Source organism: Pinus tabuliformis, chromosome 5_2 (genome assembly GCF_031772625.1).
Source record: "Pinus tabuliformis cultivar Carrire ecotype Pingquan chromosome 5_2, CPIR1, whole genome shotgun sequence".
NCBI lineage: Eukaryota > Viridiplantae > Streptophyta > Pinopsida > Pinales > Pinaceae > Pinus > Pinus tabuliformis.
Window position 1 is genome coordinate 800,667,219 of NC_142306.1, and position 13,555 is coordinate 800,680,773.

A 13,555-nucleotide genomic window follows, 5' to 3' on the forward strand; every position below is an offset into this window, starting at 1 on the left:
GTGAAAGTCTATATGTTTGTAAGATGTTAATTACTCTGATTAATGAAAGCATCAATGTCAAGCAGGAAGAAATGATATTTGATCCCGATACCAGGGACTGATGAAAGAAAGTCACAACCTGCGAGGACACACATGCCTGCAAAGAAGACATTTAAGCCAGTCAGTCCGGTCACCATTTTGTTTGTTAATTAACTTGCCTTGCTCAAGACCATGAAGCTAGCTGTATTCTCTAACATCAAGACAAGAGCCAAGATTACAAAACGAAGGCAGAGTAACCGCCAAAACAGTACGAGTTATACTTTTGTCCCACATCAGCTGAACTTAGGGATACAAACTGTCAGAAACCTAGACTTTAAAGAAAGTGCATTGGGTTTTAGCACGGCTAAATAAAGGACAACGAGGTTATGCAGTTCAAAACATTTAATACCAGTCCTTACTAAAATAATGAATCTTGAGCAAATGCCAACTGAGCTTATGAAGCTTGAAGTATAACCTGTGAATAATTCTTGCCATTAAATCATTGTCTTCATTGATAACAGCTACTATTCCACCTTTCTCTGGCTCCAACCTAGACAAGTAAGCCAGTTGAGCATCTGCTTCATAAGGTGCAACAACAAACTCAACTCCTTCTATCTTAAGGATCTGAATCAGGGAAGAGTTCAAAATGTCAATCAGCACAAAGCTTCAAAGTGGCAACATCTCAAACAGAAACGTAGCTGGCAGAAAAACCTGTGAACCTTTCTGGCAATATCAAAAGCACTACCTGAATCAGTTCATTTGCCATGGATGGTGTAATATGCACTGCCCTCTGTGAAAATAGAGGAAGTGGAACATCACTAACTGTGGGGAAGTATAACTTCAGCACAAGAAAGATATAGTTTTCATAAACAGTGACAATAAAACGAATGTGGTTCACAGGCACTTCAAATCTAGATTTTTTGTTTCTGATAAGAAAAAATACCTAGCTTGTTCCAGGCAAGCATCTCTCCTCCTAAGAAAGAGAAAACAGTAACTAATTACAATGGCCTTATATAGTAAGGCAATACCATCAGTTCAATCCACCAATAACAAAATGAGATTAGAATTCAGTCTCACCTACAGATGCACCCTATACATCTATAAAGCAAGTAGTTCATATAAAAAAATGAAATGCTTCATATTAGAGCACGGAATTTTGGTAAAAGTGGCTTAAATTTTTACACTTGCCAAGTAGCTTAGGGACCAAAAGTAATTCACCAATATGATCTCATAGAAAACCTCCAAAAACTAGCCCAGTAAAGAATAAGCTATCCCTAAAATCTTCATCTAACAAGCATGGATGTGTACTTAATACTTGATGAATTTCCTGATGAAGGAAACGAAGCAAACTTGGCATTGACATTTTTTATAATTGGACATTAAAAAACAATGAGTAGTTACTGCATGAAATCCTGTTTTTAGAAGTGTCCCTGAATCATTCACAATAGACATATACATAGAAAGACAACTGAAGAAACAAACACAAAAATGAAAAAATTCGGCAAAGGCATGTTTCATTTCTACAGTCAGTTTTCCCATTAAAGATTCGGAAAAGGCATTGGGCATATGAGGTTAGGGGGTTTTCCAATGGAGCTTCTACAGGAAACCCTGAAAATAGTGGGGGATGCGTCTGGGGGCAAACAAAGAGCCTGAAATCAAAGCAGCCTTAGTTTTGATGGCCCTGGCTATTGAGAACAGAATAAAGGGAAGAAGCATCTATGGATATTCAATTACTTGCCCACATAAACTCAATTTTATGTGAATCTAAATAACTGCAAATGTGCAGGACTGTAAGCATAATATGAAAAGATCGAGCAGCATAACCGTGAGTAAACAGCAGAAACACAGCACGCCCTTTAACTTTTCATGAAAAGGGATTCATACAAGTTTCAAATCATTAGTAAAAAAGTTTCAGACTTAAGCTTCTCTGGAATTGAGAAACACGCAAAGGACAATGGTTTTAGAAACAAAGACAAATGCATGAACTACAAGTTCAAAAAATAAAATGCCAGATGCCCAAATACCTTTCTTTTCGCTTTTCAAGAAATCGAGCAAGCGATGCTTTACGCGCTTGTGGTACTGCTGGGGTTATAAAGAGACTAAATCAGGCATACATAATGAGAGTTTACGATAGTACAACCCAATACGAATTCACTAACATGCTACAGAAGTTCAAGACTAGCTAGTTCATCAGTCTGTACCTACCAGAAATTTCCATTGCCAGCTAAAAACATAATTGCTTGAGCTTGCCATCAACAGTTTCATTTACTCAATGCTGTAGAAATTTAACTGCACCGATTATATAAATGCAAATGCTCTCATACTAAAGAGACCTCCAAATAAAAAAAAGAGTATAACAATAGTAATACCCACTTGTCACCTAATGACATAGCTTCATGACAGAGAAATAAAAAGGTCATCCACAAGCCTATTGTGCCAACTCAGGAGATGTTGCAACATCTATTGAAATTTTGGGCTTGCAGAAAGACCAGAGAAAGGCCTAGGCGATCAATGCAGTAACCTAACAAAGGAACCACATGACGATTCTTCAAACTGCCAGCAATGTGAAGCTCTCTGCAGAATGCCTTGTCTGATTCGTTATCATCACACTCCAGCCTTTTTCACAGCAATCAGTTTCCCAAACCTCAGACTGCCTCTGTAAACGCAGCTATGAGCTACCCTCCCCAGCACTGGCCCGACATTCAGTGCCTTGAGTTCAAACAGTCCAGAAACTAATAAATAAGAAACTAAAAACATTTTCTACATTATTACAGAGTAAATTACCTGGCAGGTCTACAATATATGAATAAGTTGCAGAGACATGGAATCCACTGCCAAATGTCGGAATGAACCAAGCCGAGGTTAAGGAGGGCAAAAGTAGGAATGAACCAAGTAGAGGTTAAGGAGGGCAAAGTTTTGATAAATGGAATGATGAGAGACATGGCGCTCATGGTAGGTCCCACATAGCGTTTTGTGTAGGATGATTTCTATGTTATGTCGACAATGGTTACATACAAATAAAATGATGGTTAACAGTAATATATAGAATTTGCATGTGCTACGCGTGTCCTACTGCCTCACCACCAGAGATGTAACGAAAGAACAAGTGCCTTCACAGAAACTCAGCTGCCAAACACACAGCTTTTCACAAAGGATGGACTGGGAGTAGCCCTGACCGTGCCTCAAATGTACCAGACACGAATATGGCTAGCTTGATGTACTCCACTGTTGAATTCACTTGTCACGACAATTGCCTTATGAACATAATCTTGGTTTTGGATCACTATACGGATTCATTATGTTCCAGGCAAGATTTGAACTCCTGCTAGCCTGTTAAAGTGGGAATCCAAACAAGCACTTGAAACAGCCTTTAGGGACAGATGAAGCTTGAAAGAGCTAACAATTAAAATATTATTTACTAACACTTATCCTGGCTTTTCTACAGAATTGTGTCTATCTTATTCTTGAACATGCTCCAAGAGGTGAGCTGTATAAAGAGCTACAACGCTGTAAGTGCTTCAACGAAAAACGTGCAGCTACTGTAAGTTCTCTCCTTTGAAGGCCTGTTTGTTTTTTAAATTTTTACTTCATACAAGGTTAGTTTTGTCTAACGGTTATCATGTCATAATCACCAAATTTCAAATGGCAATCAAGGACTGAACACCCATTAAGCCATCATGTCCACATAGAATGTAAGTCTCATGCCTAAAGGCGATCTAGCAGGGATAAATTTGCCAGCTAGAAGTCCTGAGACAGACTTCTGTGGAGAACATAATGCGAAATACTTGCATTTGACTACGTTGTACCATAGTTCAGCAAATCAATTTATTTTCTTTTGTTTCTACATTAATCTGATTTCTCTGCCTTAACACAGTACATTGCATCGTTGGCAAGGACTTTACTCTTCTGCCATGAAAAGCATGTGATACACCGGGATATCAAGCCAGAGAATTTGCTGATTGGTTTTAAGGTAATTGCTATGGTTTATATTATATTGTTGGATTGCACTTTGAAACAATTCACTCAACTTTTATCGTCAAATACCTTTGTATCTGCTTTTGCCAGATGAACACCAGAATGTCTAGACATTCTTCAAAAAGGATAAGTTTCGTGCTAAATGTGGTCGGAATATTCTGGGCTTATACTGGGATTTAAATACTGCTAATTTTTGAGGTTATGAAACGCAGGGTGAACTGAAAATTGCAGATTTTGGATGGTCTATACATACCTTTGGTAGAAGGCGTACCATGTGTGGAACCAACAAAGTCCACCATCATCGCCAGCAGATCCACAGATTGTTAACATGGCTTGCATTGTAGCAGTTCAGTGGAAAAAATATTTCATCTTACATGAATGGCGAATACAAGAAGAGTTCGGCAACGCAAAAGCGGGCTTAATAATAGATAGTTAACGGCGGCAAGCTGTGATCTTGCTGTAGGGTCAGAGCTACACCGAAGAACTGTTATTATCGACTCGATGGCTCTGATCCGCGTGAATCAGACGGTGAGTGACTAGTTCTTGAATTGAATCCCGAGCGCCAAAGAGCAGAGGGATCCTGCTCGAGATAGGATGCCTCCGGGTAAAGGCTGCAAGAAACGGGCAGTGAAAGTTTGATCAGCAGCATCTGAGCCAGGTACATATCTAGATGCAGCTTGTGGGTATCAGAACAGGCCTGAAGGTAAACAAGGGCCGAGGAAACAACACCTAGCGAGCAGTTAACAGCTGTTGAACCATGGCATGCACCAGCTGCCAATGCACAATCTTGTAACAGGGAACACCAAACCTTACCAAACCTTAGCATGCCCACCAAACCTTACCAAACCTTAGCATACCCCTGCAGAAGAATCGAATTAATGTTAACATTAAAACGAAACCGTTGACGGTTACCGATAATGCAGCGGGCTTAAATTGCTTTTAAGCTATGGTCGAGCCTCTTCCGCCTCGGGAAGAGGCCAAATAAGACGACAAAACCTCAGGTGCAAATAAAACCTATGTTACCTCGGCACATCCTCGCACAAGGCATTTCGAAACTTTATGATAATCAGTGAATAACACGGCGCAGCAACGAAGAACTAATGCCATCTCCGTCCGAAACGATTACTATAGTCCCTGCCGGATGCCAGATGGCAGGGACTAATAATATAGAAATATTTTTGAATGGTCTCTGATTGTTTTTATGATTATTGAGTAATATTTTTCATATTAAATTTTATTAATGTGTGAGGATAGAATTTTGATAATTTATTAAATAATTTTATATTTGGTTTAACTTTATCATAAAAGAATTTTGATAATTTTTTAAATATTTTTAAATCAGAATATAAAAAAGGATACACATGATATTGTAAGTTAAATATTAATTAGATCAGTTTACATTCATTTTAAATTTAGATTTACCAAGTATTTAGAATAATCTAATTCAAGATATTTTTTAGTTTTAATCATATATTATTTTTTTTAAATATTAATATTGACTTTAAAACTAATAGTATATTATATAAAGCTTTACATAACTATTTCTTACAATTTCCTTCATACTGAATTATAAGGCATTTCTCGACCTAATAAATTTAATATAAAAAATATAATCATACATATTGTAAATAAAAAAATATTAAATACATTTCAATTATAAATGATTATAATATATTATTTTACTTATTATTATTTTAACTAAAAGAAAAAAAAAAACTAAATATTACTCTTTTAAATTAAAAAGAAACATTTATAAAAACATAATTTTTTTTGAATAGTTAGTTATTTTCTTTTATATCCTCATGTTGAACAATTGTTTCCTTCAAGTTCTATTCTTTATCTTTTAATAATTTCCAGTGAAGAATAAAATAAACCTTTTTAAATTGTAAATTTAATATGGAAAAAAACATATGTATATGATATTGTTAATTATAATTTATTATAATTATTTAATTAATATTATGAATTAATTTATCTTATTATTAATTAATTGATATAATAAATTATTATTAGATTAAGAGATATTTTACTAGTCAAAGTAAAAGAGTATTATTGAATTGAGAAACATTTTACAACTCAATATAAAGATATTGTAATGAAATTTTGAATGAATGAAATGTTAAATCTAATAAATAATAATAATAATATAGTGTCCATTTACATTATATACATTATGGTAGAGATGTTGTTTTAGTGAAGGGTTAAATAATAATAATGATGATGTGTATTCAAATCGAAAAAAATAATAATAATAAAAACAATAAATTTTCTCCATCCAATTTGTTATATTACAATTTTCTTTTTATTAATAAAATTACAAATAAAAAAAAAAAAACATAACATCCATATAACATTAAAATATATTTAATAAGGATTATTCATATTTCTAACTATGATATTTCAAAACTATATATTAAAAAGTTAATTAATAACCATATAAAATTTGAATACTTACATTAAACTCTTTTTATACATATGTGTCATCCATGATAATTCATACTTTTATTTCAAATAAACATATAACGTCCATGTGGCATAGAATAAATGGTGGCAAGGTGTTCTATTAAGGCACTATGTAGTGAAAAGGCCATGGTTTGAAACTCTTTGTGGCTCAAAATCCAGTCATGCTAAGGGTTGGTGTGGCCCAGCTCAAGTGTGATCCCCAAGTGATTACTTAGATGTTTTTGAGTCAAAATTTCTAACAAAAGAAATATTTTTAATAAGATTTGTTTATATAATCTATGATATACAAATCATATTGAAAGATTAAATAAAAAAAATTACAAAACATGCAGAGAAAAATGTCATAAATATATGTATATAATAATATGTATTATAATGTTTTAATTGAATTAAAAATAAGAACATGAAATTTATAAATAATATAAACCAACTTGTAGACCCAACTTAACTTTCAATTTTTCATGCATTGATAGGACCAAATCCTTTTAGGTCCAACCCTTCTTTTAGAGTGCAAAATATGAGGAGAGGCTTGTACCTTGAGGGATCCAACCCCTTTAGACTCACGACAAATCCAAAGATGAGTTGGATTTACACTAGTTCCAATTGTGAGAATTTTTGGATCATCATCATTGTGTATATGTATAGGTTTGAAATGAACATGATCATTTGAAATTTACATCATTATGAATCCAAATGGTGAAAAAATAAAAATAATTTTTAGTGATGAAACTCTCACTAATAACAAAATGAAATGATTAAGATATTGAATCCTTCTCAATTTTGTGAAGAATGATAAATGTGAGTTTATCTTCTTTAATTTTAAGTATAATGACATAATCTATAAATGATAAAAATATGTTATGTATGAGATTAGTAGGATCATTTTAAATTTACTTGTTTTCGTAAGTTTGTTGAAAACATAAAGAGTATTGTTCAAACAAATATTTCAAAAATTACATAAGGAATAACTTGAATAGAAATAGAATAACAATGTTAAATAATAAAAAATGTACATTAAAACAAATGCATTTACACATAAATCAATGTGTTTATTTGAACTTAAATTTCAATTTCAATTTCTATTTTTTATTTCAATTTTTATCTCAAGTTCAATATCAACTTTTGAGTCTATTTCTATTTCTATTTCTATTTCTATTTCAATAATAATTTATATTTTTTATTTCAATTTCTAATGTATTGATTCCAATTTATGTATATCTATTAATCTAGAAATGATGAAAAATGTAAATTGAAACCATTCTCTTGATTTCAATGCATGTTAATTTCAAAGTCACTTTTTATTTCTATTTATGTTTCTGTTCGAATTCTAATATGTTTATTTTAGTATACATTATGTTAATTTTTAGATGCATCTATTTAGAAGTGATAAACAAAATGTATACTAAAATCAATGTCTAATGCAATGACGTAAATATGTTAATTTAGAAATGGTGAAAAATGTAAATTGAAATCATTATGTTGATTTCAATGCATGTAAATTTCAATGTCAATTTTTATTCGTATTTATGTTCCTATTCAAATTCTATTGTGTTGATTTTAATATATATGCCAATTTTAAAATACATTTCTCTAGAAGTCATAAAAAATATATGCTAAAATCAATGCATGTATATTGAAATCAAGATTTTTTTTAGAGCAATAAAGTTTTGTTCATATTCTCATGGGCTTTAGTAGAAATATGTCTGCAAATGATGTTTTATTTCCTTTTTCACTTTCTTTGTATATTTATTGTAGTGTTGTTAATCTATGCAGCCTAGCGAAATCCACTAGTAAACTATTTTCAAAACATAGTGCATTTTCCGAATTCTAATTCTTCTGATCAAGATTCATAGTCCATTTCGTTGTTTGTATAAATAGATGACAGTTATTTTTTATAGTATTTTATCAATGCAGCCTACATGTAAATTGTTATTTTAATTTCTATCTCAAACTTAAATTTGGATTTCTATATATATCTTTATGCTAACTTCTATTTTATAGGAAGAGTGTTACCCTCTCATTATGATGTTCTTCCAATGTATTAATTTTCATATTTAGATCTAGATCAATTTTGTTTTAACCATTATTTCAATATCTCAACATCTTTATTGACATTTGTATTCAACAAAAATATGTAAGCAATTTTCTAAACATACAATTTCTTTTCTCTCTTTTTATACAATCCACTCTTCATTAAACCCTAAATCGTGACTTCCATATTTTTAAATTCAAATTATTCCTTTTTAATACCACATTTTTATACTAAAATCTATATTTATTATATCTTTATTCCATATTCTTATCTTTTATTGACCTCAACATTATTCTTTAGCTTTACCCCCTCTATATATATATATATATATATATATATATATATATATATATATTATCCATTCTTTACTTTCCTCTAATTTTTTTATTATATATTTTTCTAATCTTTACTATTTTTTTCCTTAACTCATTCTAGATCTTTATCCTTTATTTTCTTTAATCTTTATATTTTTTTTAAGCTTTCACTGATTTACTACTTTTTCTTATGTAATTCAATATTTATTATTATATTCTTTTTCATTTTTCTGTCATTTTGTTGAGATTTATATTTATTCAATCATATCCATTAATTTCAAGTTAATTAAACAATTACTTGAAGCATAAATTAACATATTAACTTGCATAAAAAAAAAAAAATTGCTGAATTTATATTCGATATCGCAATATTATTAAAATTGTAATATAGAAATATAGTGTGTTGCATAAGTTTATTTTTAAATAAATTTAAATTATTTAAAAATAAATAAATAATAATTATTATACCATTAATGTTAATGAATTTAATAGTTTTTTTTTTAATAAAATAAAAGAAAAATTATAATTATAATTATAATTATATATATATATATATATATATATATATATATATATATATATATATATATATATATCTATATATATATATATATATAAGTTAGCAGAGGTTCATTATATAAAAGTTAGCAGAGATTCATTATAAGTGTAGAGTACAAAATAGTAGTTAGTCTGTCACACTGGAAACCAGACTAGTTATAAAAGAAGATTCTCTTGATCACACATTTAACATGGCATGACATCATATTTTTCTGTCTTTGGTATCCCTTATACATTTCAAAAAAGTGTCCCTTCCCACTACTTCTATTTGTAGGTGTTCCTATCTAAATAATTATACAACTTTGATCTTCAGACCTAAACTTGATAAAATAACTACAATACCGCGTATAGAAAAATAACATAAAACTAAACAAAATATTGGTTTACATCATGACCAACTAACAGTAGGATTCCCTAAACAAAGTGCTATTTGTTTGGAGCTGCTAACCCCAATTTTGGGTCTGCCACAAAGGTTGTCATTATAGCCTCTGGAGTCGCAAGTGGACGACTGCTGCAATGCTAGCTTCCCAAACTCAATACATTCTCAAATAGGTTGGACCTCCTATCTCTTCACCCTGCGAGATATCCACGTTGTGGGTATACGTCAGGTAGATTGAGAACATCTTGTTCAAATCCCCAATTCTACCAGCCTACAATTTTTCTATATTAATCATACCATTTAGAATCTCTTCAATTCCTCTCAGGCATTGGTTTATAGCTTTTAATTGGATTTTTGTCTTGTGTTGTTTCATGTTCATCTCCTTTGTTTCCTTCACTTGTAGCTTCCCCACCAAATTCTTGACATGCCAAGTGGTCTCTAGGGTCTTGTTGTACACAGTCATCCGTGTTCTAGATTTACTGGTGTCAATGATCTAGTCTACTTTCTCCTCTATTCTGCCATTAGAGACAAACTTGCACTGTCTTCGGACCTCACTCTCCCAGAATTCCATTATGTCCTTCCCTTTTTACGGAACTATCGCTTGTTAATTGTTAGCAACAACCATCACCACTTCCTCCATGTGTGTCCGTTTGCTAATCTCAGAGCCCTCAATATCTACTTGAGGCTTGCCCCTCGGCCTACCTATAGCACTCTATCCCTTACCCATTGAACTCCTCGATAACTGAATTTCCCTTACAGAAATTACTATCACCAACTCATAGTTACACCACCTTTCCACATTCTGCCTTATGTCGACAAAGCCCACTCCCCGACTATGATTTAAAGGTGGCACCCAAGACGTGACTTGACACATTGAGATTTGAGTACCTTCCCTCTCCATTTTTGGTAACTCCGACCTACCAGCGATGTTGTTGTTCATTCGTGTGTGCTTGCTGGTATCATTCCTCTCGTTCACCCTTGCAAGTAGTCTGTACATGATCATAATCACCACGACCCTAATCCGGTACGCTTCCCCTCTTGATGTCATACCTTCCCACTCCTCTCACCACACTCTCATATTAATGAGTAGATCTGACTAACAATCTATTACAAAGGAAATCCTCTCTTTCCCATCATCAACCATCTTTATATCCTTGTACTGCAGACATATACCCATTCTCATATCCCAATTAACCTCTACCTATTTTTCCATAATGAAGGTTTATTAATTTTCATAACCATTGGGTCATTGTCCTGATTTGGGCCCACCCCTTCTCTGTCAAACTGCCTTACTGATGTGGAGTGATCTCTCTCCGCTAACCTTTGACATTTCTCCTTTATCTTGCCCTCTAATAGCTCCTCCCACACCACGTTGGTTAGTGAATGAAAGTTCTCTACCCCTTCATTTTCCACCCTGTCCACCAACGCATTTGTTGAATGTCGAATGAAGGTGTACTCCACAGTTTTCAACACCTCAAGATGTTTCAGAATGTGTTGTATTAACTGGTCCAAGCACTAATTCCATGTTACTTTTCCTAACTATGCACCACATTATAACCCACATGCTGCTTGAATGGCTAACGCAGAGTCACCTTTGACAATTACGTTCATCATTCCTTCCCGAATTATTGTTTCTAGCCCATGCTTTAGGGCTAGGAATTCTTCTGCATTATTTGACGCATGGCCCAAGTTTATGAAATATACTGTGCATATTTTTCTTATCTAGTCCCTCATGACTCCTCTAGGCCCTACCTTGCCCAGGTTCCCTTTCAATGCCCCATCAAATTTCAGCTTCAGGGGGATCCAACCAGACAACAAAGTCCAATTGGATATGGCGCTCTCTTGTCCGGTGACCCTGCCCACTTAGGTATTCCACATCAAAATACTTTAGAATTCATATTTCCTGGGGGGATGGTTGTTCCTTTGATGGTCAATTTCCTTTGCTAATTATTGTTTCCTTTAGCTGATGTATGATTCCATCCACCAGGTTGTCAATAGAGAGCTTATTATCACAAAATATTTGTCTGTTGTGCTCCTTCCATATTTCCCAAAGGATGAAACACATAATTAAATTCCAGGTTAGGTTCAAGACCTTATTTTTTTGTATACTTCACTTTTCATTTCCTTATTGTTTCTTGTATGCTTTCCTAACTCCAGTTTGTTTTTCGAAATAATGAATTCAATTAGTCCCAGATTGTCTTCGTATAGCTACATGTGTTGAGTAGATGATTGAGGATCTCTTCTACATATTTGCAGAGGCAACACCAAGAGGAACCTATAAATCCTCTCTTTATAAGGTTTTCTGAGGTTAGGACCTACTGATATAAAATCAACCACAAGAAAATTTTAATTTTTGGCCAATGTGGCGCCACCCATAATTTTCTCCACGAAGGGTCATTTGTACCAGTATGTCCCGAACTGAGATAAGCTTTGGCTTTCTTGATATTGAACTCCCATCCATCTTTTTCCCCCCATCTAAGCTAGTCCTGGTCATTATTGAACAAAATTCTTCATTTTCTTAGTTCCTTCATTAGTTGCTGAATATCTAATTCATTATAGGTTGGCTGTCAAAAGATATTAAAATTCCATTGCCTCCATTTGTTATTTTCTAGTCCCTAATCCCAAAATTGGTGGACTTTTCTATTCCCCCAGATTTTCGTGCTTAGTTGGAAGGGACGTCATTCCTCCCTACTTAACTTCACTTGTTGCATCCATGCATCATCCCAAAACATGGCCTCCTTTCCATTTCTAATTTCCCAAAGGCAATGGTGTTGTATGATATCCTTGTTATTACATGCTAATTTCCAGTTTGTCGACCCCTGAATGGAACCTAATAACCATACTAGATTTTTTGTATGGAAATTAGGTGCATCTTTTTATTTCCACAGCCTTGCCCATGGTGTCGACCCCCATTTTAACCATCTCTACCGTTATTTTGATCCATTTTATTTATTGGTTATCTATGGAACCTGAAGACTATTGCCTCGTGCACCTTTCAGTTTGCACACTGTATTCCAGGCCACTAGCACCCATTTTCATTTTTCCTCTGCACCTTGCCATAGGAAGTTCCTTTAGATGTCCCTGATATTTTGCAACACTCTCTTGGGAGAAGGGAGGATAGATACCACATAACTTGTAATAGCTTGTAGCACTGCTTTTGTCAGAATCAGATAACCAATCAATTTTAAGGCTTTGACGATCCATTTTTTAACCATATCCTTAAGAGTTGGTATAACTTTTTTCCAATTGGAATTCTTCAAGGCTTGCACTATTAGAGGGACCCCAAGGTAATTTGATAGGAGGAATTTTCTTTGGAAACCTAAGATAGGAGTTAAATTCCTTTGGATAGAAATATGAGTATTAAAGAAAAAAACCATGGACTTAGACTGATTTATCTCCATACTTGAGGCCAAGGTAAAGTTGTCCAGGATGGACTTAAATGAATGGGCCTCCTTTACTATAGAAATATTGTGCAGCATGGTATCGTCGACAAACTGTTGATGCGTTGTTGTGTGACCTTTTGTTATAGCTCCAAATCTCACTCTTATGGTTTGTGATGCTGCACTCATGGCCTAGGGCAACCCCTCCTTCCAGACCTGGTCCTAAAATTTAAAAAACAGTGTTTTATCCCTTATACGCGACATTGCCCGGAGTTAAACGCGTGTACACGCGGGTCTGTGTGTTGGAAATAATACTGAGAGGGGGGGGGGGTGAATCAGTATTATCAGATCAATCAAACTTTTTCAATGCTCAGAAACATATACGCTACTTCAGTTAAGTGAACCAGCGTGTACACGCTACTGTGACTAAATAAAA

General features: G+C 33.6%; 1 long non-coding RNA gene across 1 annotated transcript; it reads left to right on the forward strand.

Moving 5' to 3' along the window:
- Positions 1 to 3,414: 3,414 nt before the first annotated feature.
- On the forward strand, positions 3,415 to 4,277 carry LOC149161733 (uncharacterized). The gene is made up of 3 exons (XR_016261514.1): positions 3,415 to 3,559; positions 3,893 to 3,988; positions 4,206 to 4,277. It is a non-coding gene; the product is annotated as an uncharacterized LOC149161733 (long non-coding RNA).
- Positions 4,278 to 13,555: the final 9,278 nt, after the last annotated feature.